Genomic DNA, 17,584 nt, shown 5'->3' on the forward strand with positions numbered 1-17,584 from the left:
ATGATACACAAATGGCCAGCAAGCACATGAAAAGATGCTCAGCGGGCTTCCCTGGTGGCGCAGTGGTTGAGAATCTGCCTGCCAATGCAGGGGACACGGGTTCGAGCCTTGGTCTGGGAAGATCCCACATGCCGCGGAGCAACTAGGCCCGTGTGCCACAACTACTGAGCCTGCGCGTCTGGAGCCTGTGCTCCGCAACAAGAGAGGCCGCGATAGTGAGAGGCCCGCGCACCGCAATGAAGAGTGGCCCCCACTTGCCACAACTAGAGAAAGCCCTCGCACAGAAACGAAGACCCAACACAGCCAAAAATTAAAAAAAATTAAAAAAAAAAAATGCTCAGCATCACTAATCACTAGGAAAATGCAAATCAAACACAATGAGATATCACCACACAAATGTTAGGAGGCTACCATAACAAACAAACAAACAAAAAAACAGAAAAGAACAAGTGTTTGTGAGGGTGGGGAGCAATTGGAGCACCTGGAATCCTTGTGGATTATTGGAAATATAAAATATAAAATGATGCAGCCACCATGGAAAACAGTTTTGCAGTTCAGTTTCAGTTTTGCAAGATGAAGTGCTGGAGACTGGTCACACAACAATTTGAACACATTTAACACTATTGCATGTACACTTAGAAATGGTTAAGATGGTGAATTTTATGATATGCATTTTTTACCACAATAAAAAATAATATACAAATTTGAAAAGATATAACCCATTCACATTGTTGTACAACCATTTATGTACTTTTCAAAAGAGTTTTCTAGCCAATAGGAAAGTGAGGGTGAGAAGATAATTATGACTCTCCAAACTTACTTACTTCATTTGTATATGAAAGTGTTCACAGGGACTCCTTGTGTTTATGAACTCAGTTGATTCTCCAAAATAGTTTCAGAATTATTACCCCAACACCATTGCCAATAACAGCAACCACAAAGAAACTAAGTAATATTTAAGCCTTCTTTGCAGTTCTTTTTGGGTTTAGAGTATATTCCGCTAAGGTTATATATGGTCAGAGTGCATGTTCAAAAGTTATTTGAATTAATTCTTTTCTTTGTGTGGTCATATTACTGATTTGGTATACAGTTAGGAAACAGGTCTTTAAACCTATGTTTGTGTACACTTTTAGAGTTTGCCTTTTGATTAATTTTGTTTTCTGAATTTGTAAAACATATTTCAAAAGTCAAAACTATTATACCAAAGAAGTTACACTCATATCCCTTCACCTTCCATTCTGTTTTCTCCTATCCCTTTCATAAACCTTGGTTTATGATTTATCCTTCCTATGTTCCTCGTTTTAGCAAAAATAATCAAAAACACACGTGTGGGTGTTTGTGCACACGTGCATGCGCACCTCCCCTCTTTCTTATGCAAAAGATAGCATAATATATATGCTCTTTGGCACTGTTTTAATGGTATCCTGTAATTATTATATGTAGTGTTCTCATTATTTATATGTTTTTTATAAATTCTGCAGTTTTGGTTTGTACATCCCCTTTCTCTCAAGGTTTTAGAGAGTTTTTTAACCTCCAGGTAGAAGGACCTTTTGAAAATTATTTGTTTTTCAATGGTGCTATTCATTTCTGGTTTTACTGCATTGTGGTCAGAGAATGTTGTTTGTATTATTTCTACTTTAAGGAACTTCATGAGTTTTTTTTCTTTGTGGCCTCATGTTAGAACAATTTCATTACTGGCCCATCTTTGCTTGAGAAGTTATATTCTTTATAATCAGGATGTGATACACACACACACACAGATACACACACACACACAAACACACACATCTATAAACTATACCTTATAAGGTCTTCTATATCTTTATTTACCTTTTGTCTGTTTGATGTGTCTTTGGCTGAAAGTGGTTTGTTAAAGTATTATTATTGTGTGTCTGTTGTTTTCTCTTTGCATGTCTCACATCAGAAACTTTGCATAAAGTTTCTGCTTTATCAAGGTAGTTGCTGTGGCTTTAGCATTTGCAGTTTGTGTTAATGCTGTGTGGCCTGAATTTTACCTTGCCTGGTATCAAGGTCACAACTCCTGATTTCATATTATTTATATTTGCCTAATATATCTGCCTCTTCCTTTATGTTCAGCCTTTTGATTGCAATTTGTTCTCTTGTATACAGCATAAAGTTGTTTTTATTTTACTTTGCTTTGTCTTACAAGTAACCTGAAAATTTTTTCTTTTAATGTGAGTTAAGCACATTTATGTTTATTGGTATTACCAATATGCTTGGTGTCAGGTGTTTCTTTTTTTTTTTTTTAAGTGTTTCATTTTTTAAAAAACTTTGTTTCTTTTTCTATTTGTTTGGCATTTAGGAAGGTTTGCATTCTTGTTATACATTAGGGGTTGGCAAATTTTTTGTATAAAGGTCCAGATAGTAAATATTTTAGGCTTTTGTGGGCTATATAGTCTCTGTTGCAACTACTCACCTCTGCTAATGTAGACAATATGACTGCATCAATATGTCTATGATGTGGACAGAATAAAGAAGCCATAGACAATATGTAAAAGAATAGGTGTAGCTGTTTCCCAGTGAAGCTTTACTTAAAAAATAGGTAGTGAGCTGGATTTGATCTGCTGGCTGTAGCTTGATGACGCCTGTTCTAGGGCTTACCTATAAATACCTTTTATAATGCCTGCAGCCCCCTTTATCTTCCCTTGGGAGCTTTAAATAATATCCTTTGACTGTACTTCATTACCCATTTGGTAACCAATGAGCATATGCTACTTTCCCTTTTCTCCCTTCTCTTTACTATTAAAAAATTGTTATATTATTTATACTTTGTCAGGACAAATAACACTTCTTCTACTTTTATACCTTCCTTTGTTTTGGTCTTAGACCTAAAATTAAATATATTCAGGGCTCACCATTAGTCCTTTTGCCAGAGTATCGCTGTCATCTCTTGGTTGAATGAAGGTCTCCTCTAACAGATTCCTTGGGAGGGGTTCCTGAGTACTGTACTGAGTTTGTGCAGGTTTAAAGCTATTAATATTTTTCATAGCTTTGATACTTGAAGAACAGCGTGACTGGATATAAAGACCTAGCCTTATACTTTCTTTCCTGTTATCTTGCTTTGCATGTTGCTGTTGACAAATCTAATGCCATCCTGATATCCTTGCTTTGTAGGTGATTTGATTTTCTTGCCTGAAGGCCCAGAAGGATTTTTTGCTTTGTGGTTTAAGTGTAATACTTTTACTAGGCTATATCTTAGTTGATTATCCTTGGTCATTTTTTTTAGATGTTAGTGAGCTCTTTGAAATGTATCAATAGAAGACTTCATTTCTCTCTGGAAATGTTTCTTGAATTATAGTTTCACATATTCTGTTCTTTGTTTTGTTTTTATTTTTCAGAAATTCCAATTACGTGTATGTTAGGTCTTCTTTGCCTAGATTCTATAGCAACCAATTTTTTTCTGAGACTTTTTAGCTCTTTTGTGTTTTGTTTTTATTCTCTTGGCATTTTTATTCCTCCCCTTAGTACCCTTTATTATATTTTCATTCCTGTCTGTCCTCTCTTCGGGCCCCCAGATTTACATGTTCATTTCTGAAATTATTTTGTCTCCCTCCCTTCCCCTGTTTTCTTCCCTGAGTCATCTCTGGATGTTCATCTTCCTCTTTTTTATATTTTTCTATTCTGAGTTTTTGAATTCTGATTTGGAATGGTTCTTCATACATACAAATGTTTGTTTAAGAATATTTAATTTAAGTGAGCCTATTAAATACAGATTTCTTCTGCTTTGTGGGCTTTTTAGGGGGAGGTGGGGTGGGGGTTTTATCAACTAAGGTATTTCGATTCTTGTGGTAGTTTTGTACTAATAATACATATTATTTCCATTCATTCTGAAATGTCTTATCTTTTCCTGAATCAGTAGTAGTTATTCTATTAAGGTGGTGGTCAGAGGTTTGGATGGTGTACTACTTTTTAGTTCAGAGTAATCTCAGCTCAGTGCATTTTACTTAATAGAGTTTTTTCCTAAGGTTTAAGGGGGGCAGGTGATGTGTTCTGATTTTGTGTTTCTCATTTGTGCTGTAGGATCTTTAATATACTGCTTGCCTCCTTCTCCTGATTGCCAACACTCCAAGGGACTCTTGCCCCTTGTAAGTCACCTCCATCCACTCCAGGACCCTTCCCAAGCCTGCCATCTCTGGTCCCAGGAACTTTCAGGTTCCTTTTTCTATTCCCCAGTAGTCACTGCTTTGATGAGGTCTCAAGGCTGTTCTCAATATTTCCCCGCTCCATGTGGGATTCCCTCCTTGTAAGGGTGGTTTTATCTGTGTTCCTCCATCATGAGGAACCCATTGCCCTCTCCTCCTTTTCACTCAGTCTCCACTGATCTTCCTGTTCCAGTATGGGCTCTAGATTAGCTGTGCTGGTTTCTAATGTCTGTTTACGCGGAAATTGAAGTTTGTAGTATTCTGTCTTTCTCTTAGCTAGCTTTCAGTTTTGTTTTACAGGTTTATTTGCTCTTCTTGTTTATCTCTAAGGTCTCTGGAGCATGTGTTGAGAGATTTGGATATAAGCAGCTGCCATTATCGTATGGAAGCCTGGAAGTCAACATTTTGTTTTTTAAGCTATTCTTTCTTGTTGTTTAAATAACACCAACTTTTGCTGTATATTTTTAAAACATTGCCTGTGTTTTCCTTGAACCATTTCCAGAAAAAGTAATTAGAGAGATTGTTATCTGCAATCATTTTGAAGGGCTCAATTATAGATATGGAATTAGACTTGTTCTATATTCTTTAGAATCAATGGATTGAAGGTTCAGGGAAGCATATTTAGAATCAGTACAAGCAAGACTTCTTAGTGACTAGAGCTGCCTAGAGATAAGTAGGCTGCCTATAGGCTTTAGAGGTCTTCAAGTTCATCTAGAAAAAAATTATATAAGGAATTCAAGCATCTAATGAGTAAATGGATAACCTTTCAGGTACCACCTGTGAGATGCTGCAAATTATGGGCTGGCCCACAAACTCAGCCATGATGAACGAATTTAGCTGCTGGCTGGTTTATTGTAGAATATGTATATACATAAAATACAGTTTCACATTATATCATGAAATATGGAACATATTTCCATATTTCCATGTGCTAGACATGGAACAAGTTCAGGAAAATGCATCAAGAGCTCTACCTTTTTAAAATGACCACAAGAATGTATTGGGTATTGAATGAATTATCATAATGATGAAGAGCAAGAGTCCCCGAGCTAGTCTGGCTGGGTTGAGGTTCCATCTCCACTTCCTACTAGCCAGGCATATTACCCGACTCCTCTGTGCCTTGGCTTCCTCATGGTACGATGGTGAGAATTATTCTATCTGTTTCATGCGGCTGTTGTGAAAATTAAATGAGTTAATCCAGTAAAGTGCTTAGGATAGAACCCAGCACATAATAAATGTCGTTTAAGTGTTAACTATTATAGGTCTATAATTCCTTTCAGAAACTCTTGGGGCCCAAATGCATGTTGGAATTCAGATTTTTTTGTTTCAATTTTAAGAAAGTACTACAATGCATGTGTCGTATATTATGAAACCCACTAGCAGTGTCTGAGACAGCACTCTGTATTCAAACGCTTTAATTATTTAATTATTTTGTGAAACTTATAAAACTTCACACTAAATGGGATAAAGACTCACATCAATTTAGGTCAGAGTCTGCTGCCAGATTACCTATGAAAACCTTGCCTTTTTAAAGAGCTTTTTGGATTTTGGAATTGTTATAAGTGAATATGATCATCATCATCATCAGGTTCCTGCATTTGTCTAGGATCCTTGAGCTATCAGCCAAAACACGGTTCTGCTCCAGGATGAAACAGTGAATGCTACAAGGTGGATGACAACTGTAAAGGTTTTTTAAAGTTATAATGAGACTCACTCAAGTTACCTGAAAGAGACCTTAAGCCAGGCCTGCTAGGGTATGTGGGAGAGTAAAAGCTGCATTTTGGTGTGACTGGAACATAATTTGGGGGATAGGAGTTTGTAGATATGAAATAGCAGCTATATTATCTCATTGCCACCGTAGCATCAGAAGTATATTCATTTTCAGACCTGCTCTCCCATTGTTGGGACTCAGGTATTTTCTCTGTCTTTGATTTATTTGTGTGTTTGTGTGTCTTTGAGGCTTGTTCACCTCTCTTTAGTAGTTCAGCTCTCCCTCTTGTGTCCATTTCAAATACCCTCAAGAGAGGCCCAGTTAGATATTGTCATCCCTATTAGAAGATTTATGCAAGACCAGCTCAGAGACCTCTGGCCAGTTTATGGGCTGACTGCTCTTGGGTCAGGTTCCAATATCTGGCCCAGCCAGTCATCCGTGTACGGCAGTTTACGTACAAGGGATTGCGGAGTTATGTGCTTGGTGGGCATTCCGGTGGTTGGCCTGTCCGGGACTATAATGAGGACAAAGAATCACTTAAGAAATATACCAAAGAACAAGTCATATGTCAGTTGTAAGTACTAGTAGATTTGTCGGTGCTGGGAAATAATAGTTTGTTTACACAGACAGAGAGAGTACCCTGGTGAATCGATCTAAATAGGAGGTAGCTCTTTATGAGAAAAGTCTTGAGCTCAGTGGATTTCAAAGAGATGGACAAAAAGGATGGCAGGGTTTTAAAAGACAGTACTTAGTCACATGTACCTAGTGAGTTGTAAACTCTTGGTCAAGCTCTGTAGTTTGTAGAAGTTCTTACAATTTCTCCCCAGATCATAGCTCCCACCAATTATGTGATCTTTATTCCTCCATTCAAGTTGTCCTTTTACATTTTTTTTTTTAACTTTTATTTTGACGTCACTGTAATAGCTGTAATACCACTTACAGAAAAGTGCAAGAACATGGTACATGTTGGTTTTGCTCTTGGGCTGGCAATTAAGTGTGCCCTCAGTTACCACCGTCCCTCTATCATCTCCTTGGTGGTGGGAACCAAAGAAAACACTCTTCAGGTTCCACCTAGCTCATGTGTTCATTTTTCATAGCACTTACTCTGGGTCACTCTACAATTTAAGAAAAAGTTGGATCTGCTTCAAGCAGTTGCTCATCTAATTTTGTGGCCAACAGTTTTCAGAATCTTAAGTTCACTCTCCCTAATTAGAAGCCTGTTAATCTTCCTGATGGAAAGTATACAGTTAATTGCCAAATGCAGAACTCTTTCAGAAAATGTCTGTAGATACATAAAGCATGTCAGGGTGTTCATTAGTAAGCAGGTAAGAAGGGTTAAGTATGAAAAGGGAATACTTAATTATGTATTCAACTAAAATAAAATAAGGATACTCTGAATTTTCCTCTTGAAACACCTTACCTACTCCTCACTCCCCAGTTCAGACTTTTCTTCCTTTGGCTTTTGTCCCCTAGAATAGGAGTCCTTCAATGAGCCGTCATCATCCAGATGTTCTGGGCCCATTCTCTAGGACCATGTCAAGATTGTCTTTGAGATGTTTGATACCTTGCAGCATCATTTTTAGGAACTCTCTGATATGTCTGCTTTTGTTTTCTCTGTCTCGTTGTCTCTCTCATGTCTCAAGTGACTAAAGTCTGATTGACTTGTGAAGGAATTTTTGTTTGAATTATAATCTCCCTTAAGGGTGTCAGTGTGAACTGCTGGATCAGAATGGCTGGCCTCCAAGGCTGCAGGGAATCTCGCAGAGAGGGATGTGTGTGTGTGTGTGTGTGTGTGGTGTGTGTGTGTGTGACTTTACATACATTGCATAGAAGTAGAGAATTCTTTTAAAAAATAAGACCCACACACTTAATTGTTCCATGTAACTGTGCCAGTTCCACAAACTGTTTTTTAAGTTGAGGTTAAAGTTTATCCATGTGGTGAGTGTATACCTGCGAGGGCATATCATAAGCCATATACCCACCATTCAAATGCACAAGGGGCTGGGAGAGAACCAGTCAATATGATTTCTGTGGTGTAAAAGCTCGTTATGGGCAGTCAGAATAGAAAAAAATGCTAAAACACTCAGGATGTCTACTACGGATGTCTACAGTCTACTAAAATGTAACTTACAGTGTTAGTACCACAATATAGGTCTTATTGAGTCCATATTTGTTTGAAAAGACCAACAGTTTTATTGTTCTCTGCTTATGTTACTTAAATCTGAAAACATTTTTAAAGTTTGGGAGTTTAACACTTTACATTTGTCCTGGCTGCTTAATGAAATAGAAGAAGAAACCAAGAAGCAAAGGATGCAGTATAAGCTTAAAAGGGGGTATCAGTATTTGAATGTACCTGTTTAAGCTGTGCAAATCAGTCCCTGCACCTGGCAAATGGCAGCACAATGCCACATGACTGTGTGAAGTCATTTGAGAGAGCTTTATGTGGTGATGATCTTTAAGGCTGTAGAATGCTAAACTAAATAATGATTTGGGAAAGATAATGTTTCATGTATTTTCCAGGTTATTTTCAATCTTAACTAGGATAGCTTCTCATAAAAGGCAGGGTATCAGATCCTTAAATAATAGAGGATACCCTCACTCTTTGCTGAGGGCACATTTTAGGAGAAAATCTGACATTGCAATTATATATTTGCTGCTACTAAATTATACTCATATGCCTAGGTAGAAGTACAGTCTAAAATTTAAAAACAGCAAGATGGCAATTTCTTGTTTTGCTCAGTAAACATGTCTTGAACACTCAGCAACATCATGGTCTCTGCTAGCTACTAACACCACAAAGATGAAAAGACAAGGCCTTTGTTCTCAAGATGCTGACAACCTTGTAACGAGACAGACAAGAAAACATTTATTGTACACCTCGATTCTAATAGCCATGGAAGAGCCACAGCACCAGTCCCCACTGGGCACTTCAGTTTTCTAGCCCACACCAGGCCTACCAGTCAGAATCTCGGAGGTGGGACCTGGGAACGTGTAGTGTTAAAACCCACCTGGGTTCTCATTGACAAGCCAGGCTTGGGAACCATGGCTCCAGGGGAAGATGGCTCCACACCTGGCACCCAGCTTGCCTCCTCCTTCCAGGATCTTGAGAAGCTGCTTCTCTGGTAGCATCCTTCACAGACTAGCCTCAGGTTAAGAGGGGGAAACAGGGAGAGGAGGGAACAGATTGAGAAGTGTTCCTTAGAGGCGTCCAAGCATGGCACCAAGATGTGAAAATCTAAGTGCAAATCAGGTACTCGGAGAGCGTCCTCTTCTTTCTGGACGATACGTACGAGCAGTACTTTCACCCCTTTCCTCTTTCCTATTCCCATTGCCTGTGCATCTCTTGTTACCACTCGTTGGGTCAATCTAGACGTGAAAGGTAACTTGTCAACTTTATCGACCTTGTTAGAAAGCAGGGGAGGGTGTGTGTACTTCAGCGTTTAAGATTGCCAAAAAGAATGTAATGGATTGTGAGAATATCATTATTATGTTTTTGTTTTGTATAGTTTTGCGGGGTTTTTCATCCCATTTTTGGGGGTGCTAAACATTTTTATTTTTAAATCGAGGCCCTATTCATCTAGAAAAGTTGGATAATCCGGAAACTGATATGTGAATGTTGCATCCAGGCTGTTTTCTGGCCTGATTCTTTAGGTTAGGAGGAGATCACTTAAACACTGGGATGGTTATTGTCAAAGCCAGCGGATCTGGAGCTCAGTAGAGAGATGTGCTGTCTATTAGTCAGATCAGGCTACGCTAACCACTATAGCAAACTGTGGCTTAACACAACCTAAGAATTAACCCTCAACTACTGAGGGATCGTCAGTCAGTAATCTTTGCTTCCCCATCCCTGGGTGGCACAGTTCTAATGTACGTTCCTTGAGGTTCCCTGGCAGGACTGAGCCCCAATTTCCTGCCGTAGTAACTTGCTCATCCTTGTACTCTTTATTGGCTTTTCTCTTTTTCTGGTCTGACTTTCCCCACTCCTAGGGTTGCCTCCCAAATAAACTCCCTGTTCCTAAATCCTTATCTCAGAAGTCAGCTTTTGAGGGAACCCAGCAACGCACTGTCGAACTGAGAAAGACAAGTATGTTCCCACCCCACACAGTATATACCACGGTGGACCAGACTGGTTGATCACAGTAACAGCCTCTACTTAGAAAGGGGGAAAATGGAAAATACATGGCAGGCACTGGATTGTAGAAATTCTGGGGTCCTGCTGAGCAGGCATTATGAAGGGAGGTTTTGTGATTAAACCCCGGTTCTAATTCTAAGATAACTCCTTTTGCACTCTTCTCTGGCCCCTGGCTCAGCTCAGCACACACAGGGTTCTTCTTGTCAGTTATCCTCCTTGGCCACATCTGAAGGCGGTGCCTGAGCTTCCCAGCCTGCGTCCTCCTGGAGCAAGCTTAGGGGACCAAGATTGTGATTTTTGTTTGTTTGTTTTTTACAAACGTACCATTTTATTTTGATCCTTTCCTCTGACTTTTTCTCTTAACAGCTTTGAGGTGTAATTCACATACTACATAAAGTCCACCCTTCTGAAGTATACAATTCTGTGGTTTTTAGTATATCCATAGAGTTGTGCAGCTATTACCACTGGTTCCTGAGCATTTTAATCACCCCAAAGAGAAATCCCATATCCTGTAGCTCTCACTCCCCATTTTCCGTCTCTCCCAAGTCCTTGGCAACTACTAATCTACTTTCTATCTCTGTAGATTTGCCTGTTCTGGACATTTCATATAAATCGAATCATATAAGATGTGACTTTTTGTGTCTGGCAACTTTCACTTGTTTTTAAGGTTCATCCGGGTCGTTGCATGTATCAATAGTTTGTTTCTTTATATGGCTGAATAGTCTTTCTTTATATGAATATACCACATTTTGTTTATCCATTCATCAGTTGATAAAAATTTAGGCTGTTTCCAATTTTGGGCTATTATGAATAATGCTACTAAGAAGATTCAAGTACAAGTTTTTGTGGGGACATATGTTTTCATTACTCTTGAGTATATACATAGGAGCAGATTGCTGGGTCAAATGGTAACTCCATATTTAACTTTTTGAGGAACTGCTAAACTGTTTTCCAAAGCCACTATACCGTTTTACAATCTCTCGAGCTGTGTATGAAGAGTCCAATTTCTCTACATTCTTGCTAACACTTGTTATTGTCTTTGTGATCATAACAGTACTAGTGTATCTAAAGTCGTATCTCACTGTGTTTGTTTTTTTTTTTAACTGAAGTGTAGTTGATTAACAGTGATCCAGATATATATACAGTTATATATCTATATATCTATATTCTTTTTCAGGTTCTTTTCCCTTATAGGTTATTACAGAACATTGAGTATAGTTCCCTGTGCTATATACAGTAGGTCCTTGTTGGTTATCTATTTTATATACAGTAGTGTGGATGTGTTAATCCCAAACTCCTAATTTATTCCTCCTACCCCCCCTTTCCCCTTTGGTAACCATAAGTTTGTTTTCTATGTGTGTGGGTCTATTTCTGTTGTTTAAATAAGTTCATTTGTATCTTATTTTTTTTCAGATTCCACATATAAGCAATATTATATGTTTGTCTTTCTCTGTCTGGCTTACTTCACTTAGTATGATAATCTCTAGGTCTATCCATGTTGCTGCAGATGGCATTATGTCATTCTTTTTACAGCTGAGTAATGTTCCATTGTATAAATATACCACATCTTCTTTTTCCATTCATCTGTCGATGGACATTTAGGTTGTTTCTGTGTCTTGGCTATTGTAAATAGTGCTGCCATGAACACTGGGGTGCATGTATCTTTTCAAATTATAGTTTTCTCCGGATATATGCCCAGGAGTGAGATTGCAGGATCATATGGTAACTCTATTTTTAGTTTTTTAAAAAACCTCCACACTGTTCTCCATAGTGGCTGTACCATTTTACATTCCTACCAACAGTGTAGGAGGGTTCCTTTTTCTCCACAACCTCTCTAGCATTTATTATTTGTAGACTTTTGAAGATAGCCAGTCTGACCAGAGTGAGGTGATACCTCCTTGTAGTTTTGATTTGCATTTCTCTCATAATTAGCAGTGTTGAGCATTTTTTCATGTGCCTGTTGGCCATCTGTATGTCTGCTTTGGAGAAATGTCTGTTTGGGTCTTCTGCCCATTTTTTGATTGGGTTGTTTGTTTTTTGTGATATTGAGCTATATGAACTGTTTGTGTGTTTTGGAAATTAATCCCTTGTCAGTAGCATTGTTTGCAAATATTTTCTCTGATTCTGTAGGTTGTCTTTTCTATTTTGTTTATGGTTTCCTCACTGAGGTTTTGATTTGCATTTTCCTAATGACTAAAGACATTGAGCATCTTTTCATATGTTTATTGGCCATTTGTATATCTTTGGAGAAATGTCTTTTCCAATCCTTTGCCCATTTTTAACTGGGTTATTAATCATTTTATTGTTGAGTTCTAAGAGTTCTTTGTATGTTCTGAATATAAGTCCTTTATCAGATATATGATGTGCAAATAATAATTTCTTCCATTCTGTGTGTGGGTTTTTTCACCTCCTTGATGGCATCCTTTGAAGCATAAAAGTTGCAAATTTTGATGCCGTTCATTTTACCTATTTTGTCTTTTTTTTACTTGTGCTTTTGGTGTCGTATGTGCAAAAGGTTGTTTTTACAACTTGAAAGCAATTGTCAATGAAAAAAATTAATCAATAGTCGATCTAAGAAAGAAATGGAAAATTTTATTTGAGCCAACCTGAGGTTATAACCTGGGTGACAGTCTTTCAGGAAGCTCTGGGGACTGTTCTGAGGTCAAAGCACAGTTATGTAAGTTTTTGACATGAAGGGTTATATGTCAAATGATGTATTATTGACAGTTTACACAATCCAGATCTACACGTACAAAGTGAGTTGTGGGTCATGGGTCATCGTGGCCCCTTACAAGACTGAGAAGGAAGGTCATCTCCTAAGGAGGTCTGGTTAATGCAGATACACAATACACACTAAAGGGGAGGGAGGAGGCCCAAATAGGCAGAGAAGAGTTTTATGTTTAAATTTTCTTGTCTTGCCATAAAGTATGAATTTTATTCCATCACAACAAAGGCTTCTTCAGACTGAGTTTGTGGTTTCTTTGGCAGTGCAGATCCCGTAGTAATTGGGGTCTCTGATCCCTTTGCTTCTAGTCAGTTGCATATGCCAGTATCCAGAATTCCTTTCTTGACGTATTTCTCAAGCTCAGTTTGTTGGGTTTTGGGGGTTTTTTCTTCTTTGCCTTGGGCTGCTATAACAAAATACTGTAGACTGATTGGCTTAAACAACAGACATTTATTTCTCATAGTTCCAGAGGCTGGGGAGTCCAAGGTCAACGTGTGGCAGATTCGATTCCTAGTGAGGACCCACTTCCTTGCTCTTAACCAGCTGCATTCTCGCTGTGTGCTCACATGGCCTCCCCTCCATGTGCGAGCCGGAAGAGAGAGCTCTTGTCTCTCATCCTCTTCTTTCAGGATGTGAGTCCCATTATGAGGGCTGTACACTCATAACCCCATCTAAACCTGGTTACCTTCCTGAGCTCCCCAACTCATAATATCACCACTTTGGGTGTTAGGGCTTCAAAATAGGAATTTTGGGGGGACACAAACATTCAGTCCATAACGCTCTCCATTCCATTTTTTAAAATTGTGGTTAAAAACAAAAAACAAAACACGTAAAATTTTCCATCCTAATTATTTCTAAGTATACAGTTCAGTAGTGTTAAGTACATTCACATTGTTATGTAACCAATCTTCAGAACTCTTCTTCTTGCAAAACTGAAACTCTACACCCATTAAACAACGACTCCCCATTTTCCCCTCTCCCCAGTCCCTGGCAACCACCATTTTACTTTCTGTTTCTATGAATGTGACTACTCTAGAAACCCCATATAAATGGTATCATATAGTATTTGTCTTTTGTGACTGACTTAATTCCCGTACCATAATGTTCTCAAAGTTCATCCATGTTGTATTTTGTGGCAGGATTTCCTTTCTTTCAGGCTGAATAACATTTCATTGTGTGAGTGTGTGTATTGTTTATCCATTTATTCATCCATGGGCACTTGTACTGCTTCCTCCTCTTGGCTGTTGTGGATAGCTGCTGTGAACACGGGTGGGCCTTCGTTCCATTTTTCTTCAACTTAATGGTGGCTGCCCTAAGGCCATCTAAGCTGAAGGCTTCACTCTTAATCTGGGTCACTTTATACTACTGAGAAAACTGACTGGGCCATTGTTGTTCAAAGCCTGTTTCAGCCTTTCCCCTTACTGTCTGGGGTCTAGAGGCAACTGTCTTTTCCAGCCCTTCAAAGCCTCAAATTCCGGAGCTGTCTATTCTCTTTCGTTACTCCTTGAAAAGTGGTCACTTCTCTCCTGTGCTCATCTCTTCCTGCCGTGTTTTGCCAGAGGGAGTTTTTCTGGCTTGAGTCACAGTCTGATGTGGGTGGAGGGTGAGGCGCTGCTCTCCACACAGCCCCTCAGGTGGCTGTCTGACTCCAGGGCCTTATCCTCGTCTGTACCAGCAAAGAGAGAGAGAGGCGGGGAGGGCTGCACAGGAAGGCTTTTAGGAGCCTGACCTGGAAGTAGCATATGTTCTCCTACCCCCATTCCATTGGCAAGACTTGTTATTACAGCTCTGCATAACTGGAAAGGAGGAGGGGAAATTTAATCTTGCTCTGTCCCCAGGGAGAAAGGAAAACAAGGTTTGGTGAACACAGAGCAGCCACTGCCACAGGCTTAGAGCTAAATTTGGAAGTGCCAGCCTATAGGTAGTGATTAAACCCATGAGCAAAGATGGGGATCACCGGTAAAGATGTAATGAGAGTAATGGGGGGCCATCACAAAAATAAGGGCACTATCCGGAGGGCCTGTCATGGTAAAAATAATTTATGTAACTTAACTTTACGATGTTTAGAAAAAGTACTTCCATGTATATAGGAAGTTTTAAACATGTGGATTAAAAATGGAAGTGTAGCTTTTTCAGAAACTGGAATGTTTTCACTCCTTGAAGTTAATGCAGAAAACAAAATATATTAGCGTGATTATTTTATGACTGATGAAACCTGTGAGTATAAAATGACTCTGGGGCTTCCCTGGTGGCACAGTGGTTGAGAATCTGCCTGCCAGTGCAGGGGACACGGGTTCGAGCCCTGGTCTGGGAAGATCCCACATGCCACAGAGCAACTAGGCCCGTGAGCCACAACTACTGAGCCTGCGCGTCTGGAGCCTGTGCTCCGCAGCAAGAGAGGCCGCGATAATGAGAGGCCCGCACACCGCGATGAAGAGTGGCCCCCGCTCGCCACAACTAGAGAAAGCCCTTGCACAGAAACGAAGACCCAACACAGCCATAAATAAATAAAGTTTAAAAAAAAAAAAAAAGACTCTGAATTTTAGAAATACTGTATTAAGTAAAGTAAAGATTAGTTTTTATCACTTATTCAGTATATGTTTATTGAGCATCTAATATGTGACAGACAGTGTAAGCATTATAACAGTAAGTCACAGGCCCTCAAGGGGGATCAAATTAAGTAGGAAAAAAATAAGGCAAGGAAATGAATACCTAAAACATGAGGCAGAATCTTCAAGACCACAGGAAGTGTTTAAAATGTGACACCACCAGGGTGGCAGTCTGGAGATGAAAGAGCATTGGTTTTGGAGTTAAGCAGATCTGGGTTTGAATCACAGCTCTGTGGCTCTCCACGTAACCTTGGGGAAGTTATTAACATCTTGGGACTTCTAGTTTCCTTATTTCCAAGTTGGTGATAATAATAGCTACCTTTCAGGTTGTTGTGAAGATTAGGGGTGATATGTATACATAAGGCCTAACACAGTGCTTGGTATTACAAATATGGTAGTTATCTTCTTATTACTGGGGAAGGTAGAGCTTGTATTGGATTGGGAAAATGACCCTTACCTTCCACTAATTCATGATTTCCTCATTCAGTAGTATTTAGCGAAGCATTACTGTACACACAGTACTTAGGGTTAGACTGTGTGAGCATCTTTGTTCGCTAAAGCCCCATTCAGTTTGTAATGCAGTCACGTTTGTACACAAGTCTGCAGCCACCAGGTTTATATGCTGTCTTCCCCTCTTTCAAGTGATCGAGACCACTCTGTCCCTTCTGACGCCGTCCCCATCCTCCTCTTTGCTACTGGCAACTGCCTGACTTACTATCCCACACAGTCTCCTCTTCTCCTGCCCACCGCTCTACCTTCATTGCTTGAATTTCCACAAGCTACCCCTCAGGAAACCTGTTTTCTTCACGTATAAATCTCCCTTAGCCCCCTTCCCTAAGCTTCTCCTTTCATTTTTTCCCCACTTACCTCAGGAATAACTCACCACCCTTTTTCTATCTTGGCTTGCTCATTTTCCTTCTCACGTCATGGATATCGTTAAGATTCTGTGTCTTACACGTATCCAGGCATCTCCGCAGAAGTCTCTCTTTGCGGACACTAACGCTGACGCTGCCGCCAGCTTCTGCTGCACACATCCTGTCTGGCCGGCGCTGTGTTGAGCCTCCTCATCCTCCAGCAGTTCTGTTGTAAACTAACTGAAGGCCGGGACCAGCTATATACCCTTCTCAATTCTCAGTACAGTCCTTTGCACACAGGAAATGGCTTGTAAATAGCTCTTGATCAGAGAGAGGAAGAACAATCGATTTTACCTCTCAGAAAATAATTTTTGAGAAATTAATTCATATGCAGTTGTATTTGTTTCATTGCCAGTATTGCAGCAATATTCCTTTTTTATGATAAATGCAAACAGCCTCACTTCAGTATTGGATTAAATGTGCTTTTTGTGGGATTAGTTAGGGACCATTTATTACATTGGTTTTATGGTAAACTTGAATCTGGGTTCTAAACAGCTGCCTTTACAAAGTCATTTTGGTACATAAATGTTAAGATGTGGACTCTCTGTTCAAAATTTTTCCCTATCAATAATTTTTTTAAAAAGAGGATTTAGTTTTCAGTGAAAGTGCCTTGTTTGTCTTTCTCTTCTGTGTCTTCTTGTGCCATTTACCACAAATAAAAATTCTCAAACTTTTTCAGTCTTCAGGCATGAGGTAATTGCTAAAGCCAACTGGAAATAGATCAGGGATTAACAGACATAGCACATGTTTGCCGATGTCCCAGGGTTGTGACTGCTGAGAGAAGCAGACATGCCGCTGTAACTGAAAACAGTCATCACTAGAGAGCATACAACTTTACAGAGAAAGAATGCTATACTTGTTATTGTCAGTGAATGTGCCATATTATTTTGAGGGCTTGCCCATCATAAACAAGTTTAAAAACAACATATAAGTTATGTCACCTCCGTATCTATTCTGTCACTGCTCTGTTGAAGACTTGAGTGCCTCTTCTGGGGCCACTGCCCTTGTCTCTCCCATGTGTCCCGTCCGTGGTCCTCCCCCATCTGACCAGCCCTCCTCCGCAGCCTTCCCTTCACTGTTACTCCTCAAAAACACTATGCTGATCAACCTTTCTTTTTCCTGATTTCTTCTTCTTTTATCCCTCCCTCCCTCCCTTTCCCTTCCGCCTGTTTGTTTCACTTTTAGAAAACCGAAACAAAGTAAGTGAACGCACAGAACAAGTCTAGATGTCATGAAAGGCCCAGTTCAAAAACTACTTCGTAATGTTTCTCTGAGTGTCTCTTCCATCCACATAGATGAATACACATCATCTTTATTTCCCCTGGGAAAT

General features: G+C 39.5%; 1 protein-coding gene across 3 annotated transcripts in view; it reads left to right on the forward strand.

Moving 5' to 3' along the window:
- MCM9 (minichromosome maintenance 9 homologous recombination repair factor) overlaps nucleotides 1-17,584 on the forward strand; it is an 85,002-nt gene that overhangs the window by 54,728 nt on the left and 12,690 nt on the right. The gene's annotated exons all lie outside the window — the stretch shown is intronic.

The sequence above is a fragment of the Balaenoptera musculus genome, chromosome 12 (assembly GCF_009873245.2).
Source record: "Balaenoptera musculus isolate JJ_BM4_2016_0621 chromosome 12, mBalMus1.pri.v3, whole genome shotgun sequence".
In the NCBI taxonomy this organism is placed as follows: domain Eukaryota; kingdom Metazoa; phylum Chordata; class Mammalia; order Artiodactyla; family Balaenopteridae; genus Balaenoptera; species Balaenoptera musculus.